Here is a 15,105-nt window from a genome sequence, read left to right as displayed (position 1 = left end):
TTCTTTTTTTTTTCCCCTAAGATTTTATTTATTTATTTGACAAAGAGACAGGCAGCCAGCGAGAGAAGGAACACTAGCAGGGGGAGTGGGAGAGGAAGAAGCAGGATCCCAGCAGAGGAGCCTGATGTGGGACTCGATCCCAGGACTCTGGGATCACGCCCCGGGCCGAAGGCAGACGCTTAATGACTGAGCCACCCAGGCGCCCCTCTCATCACATTCTTTCATCAAAATAACCCAACTTAGAATGAATTGGAATTTATTCAAATATTTCATCAAAAAAGATATGAAATACATGTAGCAAAAGATAGGTATTACAATTTATAATAGAGTTGAACATAGAATTCTCACTATGAAACTGCATTTGATGATTTCTACTATGAGAGCATAAATAATTGCAGACTAAAAAGCTCTTAGTCATCACCTCTGAAGAATTAGCACTCCATTTCCATACATGATAAAATTCTTGTGAATCTGAGTAGCACACTCTAATTTCAGGGCCTTTTCACAACATCTGATTCTAGTGCAAGGCATTATGTCCTTTGTGTCGGATGCCTGGAAACCATTCAGTTAACACTGGCCATTCCCAACAAGCTCACATGTCCACCTGTGTTACAGACAGATGTGGAGTGACCACATGACAGCGTTCTGGTCAGTGAGATGAAGACAGAAGCACCTGGAAGAGGTCGGGCTTCCCTGAGCGAAAAAGAGTGATTCTAAAATTCCCTGAGTCCTATCAGATTGACACTGCCTCCTTGATGCGTGGAACATGGTTTGATGCCTGAAGGTGGGGCAAGCATCTCTGCCCATGAGAGCAAGTATTAGCACAGTGTCTGCTGGTAGACAGCATCAGAGGGAAGAAATGGAACACCTAGAACATACCGTGGGGAGGATGAGCCATTTTACCAGACATGAGCATCTACCAACTCACCGTATAGATAACAAAATATACAGCACACTTTTTCTAAAAGCACACATCTGCTTTTTCATGGGACAGCTGACCACAAAGTCACAACTACCCCACTACTGCACTTGTACCAGTGTTAAAGGTGAGCATAGGGGTGCCTGAGTGGCTCAGTCATTAAGCGTCTGGCTTCGGCTCAGGGCGTGATCCCGGCGTTCTGGGATCGAGCCCCGCACTGGGCTCCTCTGCTGGGAAGCCTGCTTCTTCCTCTCCCACTCCCCCTGCTTGTGTTCCCTCTCTCCCTGGCTGTCTCTCTCTCCGTCAAATAAATTAATTAATAAAATAATAAAATAAATAAATAAATGTGAGCATAACCTGCTACCCAACTTCATGGTATCAGTTTCCACAATTGTCAGAAATCCTTCCATGCTCCCCACAGGATGGGTAAACATGCAGCATGGGCTGGGAATGCACATAGGAACATCTACCTTAACAAGTAGGTAGATTGCTTGAGGCAGAAATGCTCACTGCCTCCGACAGGTGAACTGCCCCTCAACTAATCAGCGCCTTGCACAGACCTCAAAGAGTAACCCTCGTCACAGGGCTCCGGCAGAACCGAGTTTCCTGCCAGCCGTGGATCAGCTTCACCGCAACGTCCTCCATTTACAGTACATCAGACCCACGTTGTGCTCGTACAGCTAAGATTCTAGTGCTTTGAAACATGACAGCACACACCTTCCTGATCCTTCCAGTGTCCACAAGGCTTCTGCATTTCCAGCATGTACTCTGCCATGTGACATCTGAAGGGTATGGCCACGTTGGCACCTTCCAGCAACCCCTCTCCTTCTACTCCCATGGTTTTTGGCCTGAAAAGTACAGGAATCCCTATCATCCAACAGCATCTGTCCTCAGTACTACACAGGAATTTATGAAATCATGAAGACAGGATTTTCTGAAGGTAGGGAAGAGAAAATGTTAATAAGAAAATCATGAAGAGGGGCACCTGGGTGGCTCAGTTCGTTAGGCATCTGACTTCAGCTCACGTCACCATCTCAGAATCCTGGGATCCAGCCTGGTATGGAGCTTCGCACTTAGTGGGGAGACTGCTTCTCTTTCCCTCTCCCTCTGCCCTTCCCCCAATTCGTGCTCTCCCTCACTCTCTCAAATAAATAAATAAAATCGTAAAAAAAAAAAAAAAGGGAAATTACACTTACAGTAGTGTACTATAAAAAATATATACATGTAAGTGGACATGCACAGTTCAATCCCACAGTATTCAAGGTTCACTAATACTTTACTTTGTAGTTACAGTCTCTTTACCTACAACCTTGTTTAATGTGGAGTAGGTTAAAGTTAGTGCAAGGATAACATTCACTACATATCAGTGTTAACACACACACACACAACATTCAGTTTCATTAATTAAATAATAAGTTCAAACATAGTCTAAACAAGCTACTGCAAAATCACTGTGTGGTCCTTGGTCAAAATACAGATTACCAGCATTCAACAACCAGTCTTGTTCATCTTCCATAATGAACAGAGAATTGTGGCCCCATGGTTTTACTGATAACATTCCAAATACGTGATCAAATTATGTTCTCAGTAAGGTTTCTGGTCAACAGTAGTCTACTAATAGTTAAATTTTGGTACACATACGCACACAAACTTTTTCCTTAGTTCTCTTACACCTAAATTATATCTTAAGCTTTGTGTATTTACAATTTGCATTCCATGCATACCAAAGTCATGGGCATCTTTTTTGCTCAGGACACGCTGGAAAAAAAAAAAAAAACATGAACGAAGAACAGTACAGAATAAAATTTTATAAATGGTGATTTAGAATTCTGCAGGTATGGCTTATAAGTATATTTCTAGTGACTTTGTTACATTAGCATTTGTACAGTCCCTGGGCATTGTGTTGTGAGCCAAGTTCTACTAAAAGGACACCAAAGAAGATGAAACAGACAAGTTTATTACTCGTAGATCCTAGAGGATGTACACAATATGCCTTGAAAAGTACGTGCTGGAGTCAAGGAGGAGTGCAGGCAGAGAAAGAGGCAGAACTGGGGCAGGTACGTTTATTAGGGTCCATGGTTGGACCACCTTGCACTTCCTGGGCAAGTCTAGAATGCACAATTCAGACCATATACTTCCTTTGTTTTTTTTAATGATTCATTTTATTATTTATTTGAGAGAGAGCACAAGCAGGAGGGGGAGAGGGAGAGGGAGAGAGAATCTCAAGCAGACTCAGCACTGAGTACAGAGCCTGACACAGGGCTCGATCTCATGAACCTGAGATCAGGACCTGAGCTGAAACCAAGAGCTGGAGGCTTAACTGACTGGCACCTAGGTACCCCTCTTGATAATACTTTGTCATCTACATTATAGCCGTCATAATGCTCCAGTAGTTACAAACTGGAGGGAAATACACAATATATAAATTTGGGAAAGATAATCTCAAATCATTTGAGGCTTGATACTACTGGGAAAGGGGAATTCTTGTTATGTGATCCCATTGCATTCGTAAGTATAGTTGATTCTGGAACAACGCAGGGATTGGGTTTCTCTTACATATATATACTCTGATGTCAAAAAAGTTTTAAGCAATGCTTAAAGGTTTCACCAAATTGTTTACATTTTAAGATTTCTTTCAAATATATAATCTCTGATGTTTAGAAAGTCTTGTGTGCTGGTAAAAGGCTTTGCCACATTCATTTCATTTTTAAGGTTTCCCCCCACTATGTATTCTCTGATGTCCAGAAGACTTAAATGCTGGGTAAAGGCTTTGCCACGTTCCTTACATATGTAAGATTTCTTCTTAGTAAGAAGTCTCTGCTGTTGAGTGAATTTTGAAGACTGCTTTAAAGCTTTGACACATTTACTACATCATCTCTTCAGAAAGGATACAATGACATATAAAAAGGTTAAAGCTTGATAAAAGACTTTCCAACATGTATTTCTTTTATACTGGTATCTGAAAACTGAGTTCTTTAAAGTTTATTAGGATTTACCCGTTAATGTCTATTTCCAGATTTATCACATTCATAAATTCTCTCTCCATTATAAACATGGTAATTATCGAAGATCAAGTCCTCACAAAAGGCCAACCAACGTTCATCACACATAAAACATTGCTCCAAATTATGTATTATGTGATAACTATTGAACAGTGATGGTTGGATAAAGATACTCTAGTATGTATCAATATTAGGGCCTCTGGAACAGGAGAGACTATTTGTTGGTAGAAGAATCATGAACCCTCAGGAAAGGAATTCTGAAATTGATTATATGTAGACTTTAAATCTTCAAATTTCTAATTTATAGAAATGTTTGAATAATTAATACCTCCTATATTTGTATGGTTCAAATAATTAGTTTCAGCATGCACTAGGTGACTTTCCAGGATTTCTGCTTTTCTTTTCAGAGAATACGTATGTCTAAAAAAAGGAGTTGCGGCTCTGTATTGACAAAGACAGTGTTCTGTAAATATAATTGTCTTAAAGTGGGATTTTCCCCAAAACGTTTTCTATTCTCTATTTCTTCTGGCAGCAAGGATTCGATTAAGGGTAGTTGTCCCAGTTTAGTTATATCCATTAGAACAACACTGTTTCTGCCCTTCACTTCCTTTTCTCACCTTCTCAGTCTTTCATTAACTGTGAACTCAAAGCCACAGCTTCCATCGTCTTCCCAGTAGTACGTTATGGAATACGTTTTCTTTTCCTGTTTTTGTAAAAAATATCCCAGGTGTCATGAGAAGACATAACTGAAAAATACCAAATAAATTATCCCATATAGTACACTCGCAAGTATATACTTTAAAATGCTAATGTATAAAATTAATATTTGTCAGAGGGCATGAGGAAGATGGAGAGATAGGAAGCACCAGGGCTTTGCTCCGTCATGAAGACACAAACTAACCAAACTGCCTTTCTGAGTGCTCCAGACGCCAGATGGGAGGGGAACACAGCACCCTCAGGCAACCACAGATGAGGACGAGCCCGTTGGAAGAGAGAAGGAGTTTGTTACACTGCCCACGGTAGCTGCTCACCCTACCTGGCGCTCCATGACAAGACTGTGAGAAAACTCTCAACTCCGCAGGAGAAAAAGACACGAGTGAACTTTGTGGGCAATAATCTGGCTTCTTTGCCGCTGCCTGGAGGACTTGTTTCTGTCATGCGTGACACGGAAGGCTGAGGGAATGGGAACACCTGCCTGATGCACTGTGGTGACTACTCACAGAACAGGTAAGTACTTGCTCAAAAACCAGAGAGCGCAGTGCTGAAGATCATCATGTGCAATTAACATGAAACGACAAGTATTTAACTGTGAAAGTACAAGCACTCAGACATTACACATCCCCAGAGTGTTTCACAGGCCCCACAATTACGGCACAGATGGCTGTCAGTTGTGTTCTCCATTACAAAGCAAGTGCGTAAATCCTCGGTCCAGGGTGGTTTTTAAATTTCCAAACATCGCCGAAAGATCACAAGGCATACAAAGGAACAGAAAAATGTGTTCCAATTCAAAGAACAAAAGAAACCCCCCAAAACTGGCCCTAAATTAATAAAGGACTAGAAACCCCCTGACAGAGGATTCAAACTATCATAAAAGTGCTCATGAAGGAAGAGTAGAAACCAGGTAACTAAATGATATCCAGTAAAGTACGCACGACCAAGATGAAAGTCCAAAGAGACAGGAAGCTTAAAAAACAACGAAACAGAAATGAGGAGCTGAAAAGTACAAACCGAATTTTAAAAGTGCACTAAAGGGTCAGCACCTGACTTGATCAAGCAGAAGAAAGACTTAGACGACTTACAGATTACTCATTTTAAATTACCCAGTGAGGAGAGCAAAAAACTTGTGGAAAAGGACAGGGTCTAAGGGACTTACGGGACACCAACAAGTAGACCAATGTACACATTAAGGGGACCCCCGAAGGAGAGGAGAGTGAAAGGGGGCAGAGAGCTTACATGAAGAACAAATGGCTTCTACTTCCATAATTGTGGAAAAAAAGAGACATGTTCAGGAAGCTCAGTGAATTCTACGTAGGGTAGCTGTCAAGACATGAACACACTGACACATGATCATTAATTTATCAAAAATCCCAAGTGAACAGAAAGCTTTGAAACAGCATGACAAAACTAATTCCTCTTGTGTAACAGAGCTCCTCTAAGGATATTAATGGTTTTTCAGAACTTACAAAAAGAAATGCAAGGGATAGTATCTTCAAGTACTGAAAGATCAAGAAAATATCAACCAAAAACACTGTATTTGGCGTAAATGTCCTTCAAAAATGAAGAAATGAAGACATGCCCAAGTCAAATACCCTAGAGGTGTACCTTTAGACCTGTCCTACAAGCAACACTGAAGAAAGTCTTTCTGGTTAAAATAGAAAGATTCTAAATAGTAACTAAAACCATATGAAAATATAAAGCTCTCTGGTAAATGTCAATGTTACACAAATATGGAAACCTAGACTATTGTAATGAGGTAGCACAGATTGCTATTTTCTTACTGAACGAATTATTTTAAAGAATAAAAACATAGGGGTGCCTGGTTGATTCTGGCTCAGGTCCAGACCTCAGGATTGTGAGATCAAGCCCTGTGCTGGGCTCCGAGCTGGGCGTGCAGCATACTTAAGATTCTCTCTCTCCCTCTCCATCTGCCCCTCCCATCACTCACACATTCTCTCTCTCTCTTTCTTAAAAAGAAAAAAAAAAGAATGAAAGAGTAACAATGACATATCTAAATTATAGAACACAAAACAGAGAATACAGAATTATTAAATATAGGGTTGTCAGTGACCTACAGTGGGTACAGGGATAGACATGATGAGTAGTAGAGTTTTGTATGCTCTTGACAATATTAGGTTAAAATGGTTTGTTACAGCTTTGAGAGGTTTTAAGTAATCCCCATGGTAACTGGAAATAAAAAAAAAAAACCACAGAGGGGCACCTGGGTGGCACAGCGGTTAAGCGTCTGCCTTCGGCTCAGGGCGTGATCCCGGCGTTGTGGGATCGAGCCCCACATCAGGCTCCTCCGCTATGAGCCTGCTTCTTCCTCTCCCACTCCCCCTGCTTGTGTTCCCTCTCTCCCTGGCTGTCTCTATCTCTGTCGAATAAATAAATTAAAAAAAAAAAAAACCACAGAAGACATAAAAAGGAAATGAAAATCGCATCAAAGCATGTCACTACAAACATCAAATAAATATAATGAAGCGCACTGGGAGGGAAAGTAGGATAAAATAGTCTAAGAAGTACAGAAAACCATGAAAAAACAGCAGCAGCACTTCCCTTTCGTCATTACTCTGATGGTAAGTAGATTAAACTTCCCCCATCAAAAGGCATAAACTGGCTGAATGAGTAAAACACCAGATGCAACAACCTCCTGTCTCCAAGAGATCTAAGGACACGCATAAGATGGAGGTAGAAGTATGTATAAGGACATTTCATGCAAATGGAAACCAGAAGAGGGCACAGGGCGCTATACGAATAGCATACAAATGCATATTAAGTTCATGGAGTTTCAGGACAGGAGAAGGTTATACAGACATAAGGAAATGAAATTACCCAGATACTATAACAATTACGTGGGCACCTAACAACAAAGATCCCATATATGTGAAGCACAAAAGACAGAACTGAAGCAAGAAATCACCAGCATCCTTACAGTAGCAGAGCTTCATACCTTGATTTAATTGGACAGAAGACCACACTCAAGTCCAGGAGGGAGAGCACTTGAACAAGATTACAGTCAATAACATATGATGCACATATAAAGACCACTCCACCAAGCAAGAGCGGAATACACAACCTTCTCAATCACATAATGTTCTCTAGTAGAGACAAACTGTCTACAGAGCAAGTCTTAACAAATGTAACAAGATTAATATCATAAGTATCATTTTTGATCACCACGGAATAAAAGACTGAATAGCAGATAGGAACTGGAAATGCCACAAATATTTGGAAATTAAACAACATGCTCTTGAACAATCAATGGGTCAAAACGAAATTAAAGAAAATAACCAGTAAATACCTTGAGAGTAATGAAATGAAACAATATATCCAAACATACTGAAATCAGAAAAAATCATTATTTTTTTTTCAAGATTTTATATATTTGAGAGAGAAAGAGAGGAGAGAAGGAGGGCATGAGCGGGGGAAGGGGCAGAGGGAGAGGGAGAAGCAAGTCTCCTGCTGGGCCTGCTGAGCGCATAGCTGGATGCAGGGCTCGGCTCAATTTAAGGACCCTGAGATCATGACCTGAGCCTAAGTCAGACGCGTAACAGACTGAGCCACCCAGGCGCCCCCAGAGAAAGTAGTTCTAAGGAAACAGTGGAGTGAAAAGGCGACCTGAAAAATGCAAGGAATTTTTTTGCAGAGCTTCTAGAGTAGAAGGCTTTAACATCTAGAACAGAGAAACAACTTTTGCAATAACAACCAAACAGCAACTAGCATGATTTTTCTAATCATGAACAAAATTTTCAGGGGGCACAATCGAAGGAAGATATATAAATGGACAAGACATAGGGAAGATGCTCAACCTCACTATTGATTAGAAAAATACAAATCAAAGAGTGAGTCATCACCTCTCACCTGCTCAGATCCCACTATTCAACATGAACAAAAAACACACGTGCTGGAAAGGATGAGAAGAGACTGGAACCTTTATGCGCTGCCAGAGGAAATGCATAGGAAATAATCACTAGGGAACACAGAACGGACGTTCCTCAAAGAGTTGCAAAGCAGTTTCCCGTGTGATCAGCCATCGCAGTTGACAGTATCTAACCAAAGCAATTCAAAGTGGGATCTGCAAGAGATACTTGCACAGGGAGATTCACAGCAGCAGCAGCATTCAGAAAAGCCAACAACAAATGAAAGCAACAGCAGTCTCTGTGAATGCATAAAGAAAATGGAGCATATGTATTCACTAGAATAATATTCAGCCTTGAAAAGAGACACATATTGTCACTTTATAAAATGTGATGATGTTCCGTTAAGTGAAATGAATGAGTCGCAGAAACATATACGCTATGATTTCATTTAAGTGATTAAACCTAATGTCGTGAACGTCATGAAGAAGGAAGGAGGGAAGAGAGAAGGAGAGAAAGAGAGGGTGCCAGGGTCTTAGAAACAAGTGTGGAAGTGGGTACTTAACAGGTATTAAGTTTTAGTTTTGCGGGATGAGGAAATTCCAGAAATTGGTATTCCAATAATGTCAACACACTTAACACTTTAGTTGAAAACAGTTAAAACGGTAAATTTCATGGCATATACTTTTGACCACAATTAAGAATAAATTACGACACCTAAAATTGAAAGAGATATAAATTTTTTTAAATTACCTTTAATTCAAAAAGGTGTTTCTCTCAAGAGAAGATGAATTCATCCACAAATAGATGATGACGTTAATTCCATATGACAACTTACCCAGGATAAACACACAGTATAAAACAACCACTGACAACTAACCAAGAAAAGAAACAAACGAGGTAAGTCATGAACCAACAATACACGGGTAATATTTATACAAACAAATACACACATAATTTTATTGGCATTTGACATATGGCTGATTCCTATTTCAATTAAACCCTACACTGTCTTTGAACTCCTAAGTTGAAAGTTGTTATCCAAAACTATAAAACACACATAAAGAACAAAAGCACAAGTCACTAATGCTGTAGAAACTATCAATAAAAATGAAGCTTTTTATTGAATGCAAAACAATAAGAGAAATGTTAACTGTAATACTTCTGAATGAAACATAGACATGCTATTATAAAAGGGGTTCTCCCATATAACAACAGTTTTAAACTGAGACCAGGCACTCAAGAAAAGCAAGCATCTGAAGTATTAGCATGTGTTATGTGGCATAAATTGTGCTCAGAAAATTCATTACAGTCAATCATAAAATGTTCTAATCAAATTTTATGGATGAGCTTTTAAATGACATTAGAAAATTTGTTAAGAGATAGTCCCACTTTTACAAAGAATGCCAAGGCTGTAATTCATCCTTTAGAAGCAACATCACAAACAAACATATGAAGACCACGATTGTTGTAAAATATGCTGAGTGTCCCTGCCACGTAAAACAAACATTTAGGTATAAAGTATACCACAATTCACATATATTTTAAGATAATTATTTCAAGTAGCACTTCCCAAGTCACATATTCAGGTGTGGTCTCCCCCGGGACCACTGCACCTCCCCTGGGTCACGTTTTACTCATTCCCACCTACCTGGATGTAAGTAAGGCTCCTTTCTCTTCACATCCCAGGGCTCTCCCTTGGCTCCAAAAAAGGTGAACAGGTGTCACTTAGTATAACAAGACTCATTTATTTTAAAAACAGAAGTATGAGTTTTGCTGGATTCCTTAATTTTCAACCCACTATTGTCCTCAATAGAGAAGAGAAAACACTGTAGGATTCTAGAAAATGGTTTCCCCAAATGCTCTTATTTGGTGAGTTTGAATGGGATGTTTTTATGGCAATTATATGTGCTACTAGAACACAAAGAATGACAACAATCCTTTTTAAACGTTTACTAGAAACCAGATAGTATTGTAAGTTAAGGCAAACAAACAAAAAAAGAGAGCAACAAATAATTTATGAGACCAAACATACTTTTTCTGAGAGTATTTGGCCAAACGTCCAGGAAATGGAAGAAACGAAGTCTTAACCAAGGTTATCTGACTGAGTTTATGTAACACGACACACAGGTCTACATACAGAGACGTATGCAGCAATGTTTAACGCTATGTTCCGTAGGGACCAAGAGTAGGCTGTCCCCAAGATGGACACCTCAGCACGCACATTCTTTTGGGCTAAAGGTAATTGATACCCTGGCTTAGGAGAAACGTTTTACCCTCCTTTAACTTTGCAGAAGGATCTAAACTGGGGGTCTTTCACACAACTTGGGTTATTAGTAGTGACAAATTTTATCGGAGTGACCCACCTGTGACATGACAAACACCTAACTACCAAACATCTACTCTTCCTATTGCCTTGTGAAGTGCATGAGAAATGACCCCACTCCTCTTCCTTAGTTCAGGAAGACATAAATACCTCATTTTGCCTGACTGCCTTTGGGATTTCCATGCCTGTGAGGGTTCCTTATACTTACGAAATTTAAGTCGATCTTTCTTGTTAATCTGTTTCATTTTAATTGGATTCTTAGTCCAGCTAGAAGGACCTTAAAAGGGACAGAAATCCAAGCTCCCTGACAGAATGCACACAAAGTTGATCTAACGAAGCCAGCATTGATCTCATCAGTTCAGATGAAAGAATGCACACTACAGGTCATATATCCCCAGGCACAGCGGTACCGGACACGGGACATGTAGCCTACGCTCAAGACATAGGAATGTGACCCCACTAGCTTACGAGTACTCAGCACTACCCTACAGATATAATTAGGGGATACACCTCATAAAACCTCTCAGATAAGGAAGGAAGATATTTTTCTGATTCAAAGCGTTTTCAGATGGAATACACCTCCAGGGCGTAAGATGAAGCGGCACCAGAAGTTATCAAGGACATCTGCTAACACGGCCTCACGGGTCTCTAAGTTTTCTTTTCTGTTTTTTCCAGTTCCACCTGAGGCCACAAAATCACACCACTTCTATTTTTTGTAGAGTTTATGACAACAGAATTGTTTAAATTCACCTTATTCTAACAATAAGGTAATGAAAGGCTGAATTCTTTTTTTTTTTTTTAAGATTTTATTTATTTATTTATTTGACAGAGTGAGCGCACAAGCAGGGGGCACAGGAGAGGGAGAAGCAGGCTTCCCACTGAGCAAGGAGCCTGATGCAGGACTCGATCCCAGGACCCTGGGACCATGACCTGAGCCCAAGGCAGGCACTTAAACTGAGCCACCCAGGTGCCCCTGAAAGGCTGAATTCTATGTAACATAGCAATTTCAAATCTGCTTAAATCCAGAGAGGTATTTATCACACAATTTGATTTTCACATCAATAAAATATTAGATATAAACAAAGCACATATAGTGAAAACAGGTCACAATAAATGAAAGTGTAGACATTTTGCTCAGTCATTAAAGAAAGCCCTTGGCATTTCCAGTTATACACCATCAAATTACTCATTCTTGGTGATTTAAAAATACAAATCGGGGCGCCTGGGTGGCTCAGTCAGGTAAGCATCTGCCTTAGCTTAGGTCATGATCCCGGACACTGGGATCCAGCCCTGAGTGGGCTCCCAACTCAGTGGGGAGCCTGCTTCTCCCCCCCCCCTTGTTCTCTCTTGCTCACTCTGCTCTCTCAAATAAATAAATAATCTTTAAAAAAAATTTAAAAAATAAAAAATAAAAACACAACTCAAATATGCTTCCCAGGGCTTACTTTCGGAGGTACTGGCATAGATAACTTACAATAGTGATCCAGTTTGGAAGTCAGTAGGGGCCAGAAGCCTACTCCCCCTGAGCAGGGAGCCCAATGCAGGCCAGATCCCAGGACCCCAGGATCATGACCTGAACCGAAGGCAGATCCTTTACCGACTGAGCCACCCAGGTGCCCCGGAAAATGACATTCTCTTGTAACACCCCACGGCCACAATGCACTTTAAGAGTCAGGAGAAGCACAGATCGCAAGTCTGTGGCCCAGATGCATCTGCCTCATAGAAATTTAAAATTCTTCACAATGTGACCAATGTAAATGCTTGACACATTCTGTAGATGAGATTCTGAATGAATCCAAAGACAAAAGATATTAGTTCCTCTCAGTAGAGCCTGGCAGAGTCAACTTCTGCACCCAGCAGCCATCCCACAGGGATTCCCATTTACGATGCAAATAATTTAGATGCTCCATTAGGGGAAGCATAGAAGAATCAGCCACTTAGCACGCTGAGCACTTTGAATTTAGCCAGGCTAACTCCAGAGAAAAGCAAGACACAAAATCAACCCACCATCTCCAGGGTGACACCTGAAGGACCAAGATCACTGTAATGAGCACATTCATTCACAGCTAAAGCCCCTGAGGTAGTGCTGGGCATGTCAACCAACCAGCAGAGAAAATAAACCGGCACAATTGGAAAAAGGGGATGGAGAACCACCTTCGCACAATCTGGTGGGACTCATGTCTAATACACATGGATTACCTATTTGCAAGTATCTAAATACACAGAAAAATATACAAAGGATTTTAATGCTCAAGTGGTCTAAACGAGGATCCCTCAGATACTCAATTTGTGTACTTACGCATCCTCTTCAAGCGAACCATCTATTAAACTCCACAAATTGAGAGGGATACACATTTTGACTATTTAGAAGCCTTTTTTTTTTTTTTGAAGATTTATTTCTTTATTTTAGAGAAAGAGAGAACACGGGGTTGGGGGAGGCAGAGGACAAGGGAGAGACTCTTGCAAAGATTCATCACTCAGCCTGACACCAGGGCTCCACCTCATGACCCTGAGATCATGACCTGAGCCAAAACCAAGACTTAAGATGCTTAACCGACTGCACCCCCCCCCCCACATCTCTACTTAGCTTTTCAAGGAAACATTAATATAGTATCCAAGCAGGAAACAAATAAAGGACCTTCTGAAATAGGGCCAAAACCTGAGCTCAAAAATATCAACTCCTGTGCAAGTACTTCCTTTGCCTACACCACCTTTTTATAACCTAAATAGGATGCCAGGAAATGAGGCATTAAAGTTAAATTCCCTGTCAGAGAACAAGAATTCTTGTCCCCTCAAAGGTCTTTCTAGCTGGACTAAGAATCAAATTCACATGAGACAGATCAACAGGAGAAAATAAAATTTAATAGGTGTATGTACAGGAAATCCACAGAGAGGTGGAAGTTCCAAAGACTGTCAGGGAAGAGGAGGTTCAAATATTATCCTGAAATGAGGAAAAAGGGGTGGGGGTCAGGAGCTTCGCACGAAAGGAAAACACTTCACAGGGTGATAAGAAGAACACATATTTGGTAATTGGATATTTGTCTTACCTTACATTTGGTTCAGAAATCAACTTTGTCACTGTTAATCTCTCATATTCTGGAAAGACCCCCCCCCCCAATTTAGATTCTTCTGGGTTGTTAATGGCAGGGGAGGGGTAGAATGTTCTCTGGAACCTGCAGGTTCTCAAGTACCTTCAACTTCAATTATCCAAAGTGGCACTTTCCAGGGGGAGGTGGGTCGATAGAGAGGCTGTTCTGCTCCTTCAGTTCCCCCATCTGAACCTTGGGAGTTTCACATATCACAAGTTGATCTGGTAGATTACCTCGTGTCACTGATCTAGCATTTTACCCTGGCAACAGGTCAGTTTAGTCAAACTCATTTCAAGAGGCAATGATACAGGTGTATTTTCAAAGGTAGCCCTGTAGTTGAAGTAGTGTTATTAAATAAGGCATTTATATGAAAACAAAAGAACTACGGTTAATGATTAGATCAAATGTTAAGGTAGGTTCTGACTTCTAAGGGAAGCCAGTTGGGCAGACTTCTAGCTGTTAGACCTTCAGATAGAGTGAGGGCAGGCAGGGAAACCTAACAGATTGTCCTGGTTTATAGTTTAAATGCCTTTGGTAATCTTTTCAGTGGCCCATAAAGCCACACCACTGACTGTCGATGCATGAGCTACTGTGACAATTTCTTTACAACAAGCCATTTAGACTAAGTTCACAGAGCTTCAGGAAGAATGTCAATTTTGTTCTCATATGATTCCAAGTAGAAAGGTGAGAGAAAAATGAAAATGTTTGGGGACTTGGAGCCACGCATTGGTGAACATTAGAAGAAATCAGGATGCAGTCCAGTTAATGATGAATACTATTAAAATCTAATTATCTACAAAATGTTATTGAAACATTTTTACCGTATAATCATGTGCATTTTACCCAAGATAGCCAAATTAACATTAATTTGATTACAAAATAAGTCTAAGAAAAAAAACACTTGGCCTGATTATTTATATAACTCAAGGTAGAATGGAGGTTGAGCTATAGATACTTTAAAAAGTTTTTCAGGAACTTTTCATGAGGAATCTCTAAACTGAACTTTTAATAGCATCTCCAGGTCAGAGCCCATATGCCATATACTCGCCACCAGACTTCAGGTACGGCAACTACAGATTTCAGGGAATTCCTCTCTTCATGAAGTTCCCTAAACATCCTGAGGTTTCTGCACCTGCTAGGAAGTAATCTTCCTTGCTCACGTGGTAAAGCTGCTGGGAATTCTGTAAACAAG

At 40.4% G+C, this 15,105-nt stretch overlaps 1 protein-coding gene across 3 annotated transcripts in view; it reads right to left on the bottom strand.

The window, feature by feature from the left end:
• Window positions 1-15,105, bottom strand: part of LOC113247438 (KRAB domain-containing protein 5-like) — a 342,457-nt gene that overhangs the window by 82,046 nt on the left and 245,306 nt on the right. The gene's annotated exons all lie outside the window — the stretch shown is intronic.

The sequence above is a fragment of the Ursus arctos genome, unplaced genomic scaffold (assembly GCF_023065955.2).
Source record: "Ursus arctos isolate Adak ecotype North America unplaced genomic scaffold, UrsArc2.0 scaffold_19, whole genome shotgun sequence".
Taxonomy (NCBI): domain Eukaryota; kingdom Metazoa; phylum Chordata; class Mammalia; order Carnivora; family Ursidae; genus Ursus; species Ursus arctos.
The sequence above is the reverse complement of the archived record's forward strand: the minus strand, read 5'-3'. Positions and strand labels throughout refer to the sequence as shown.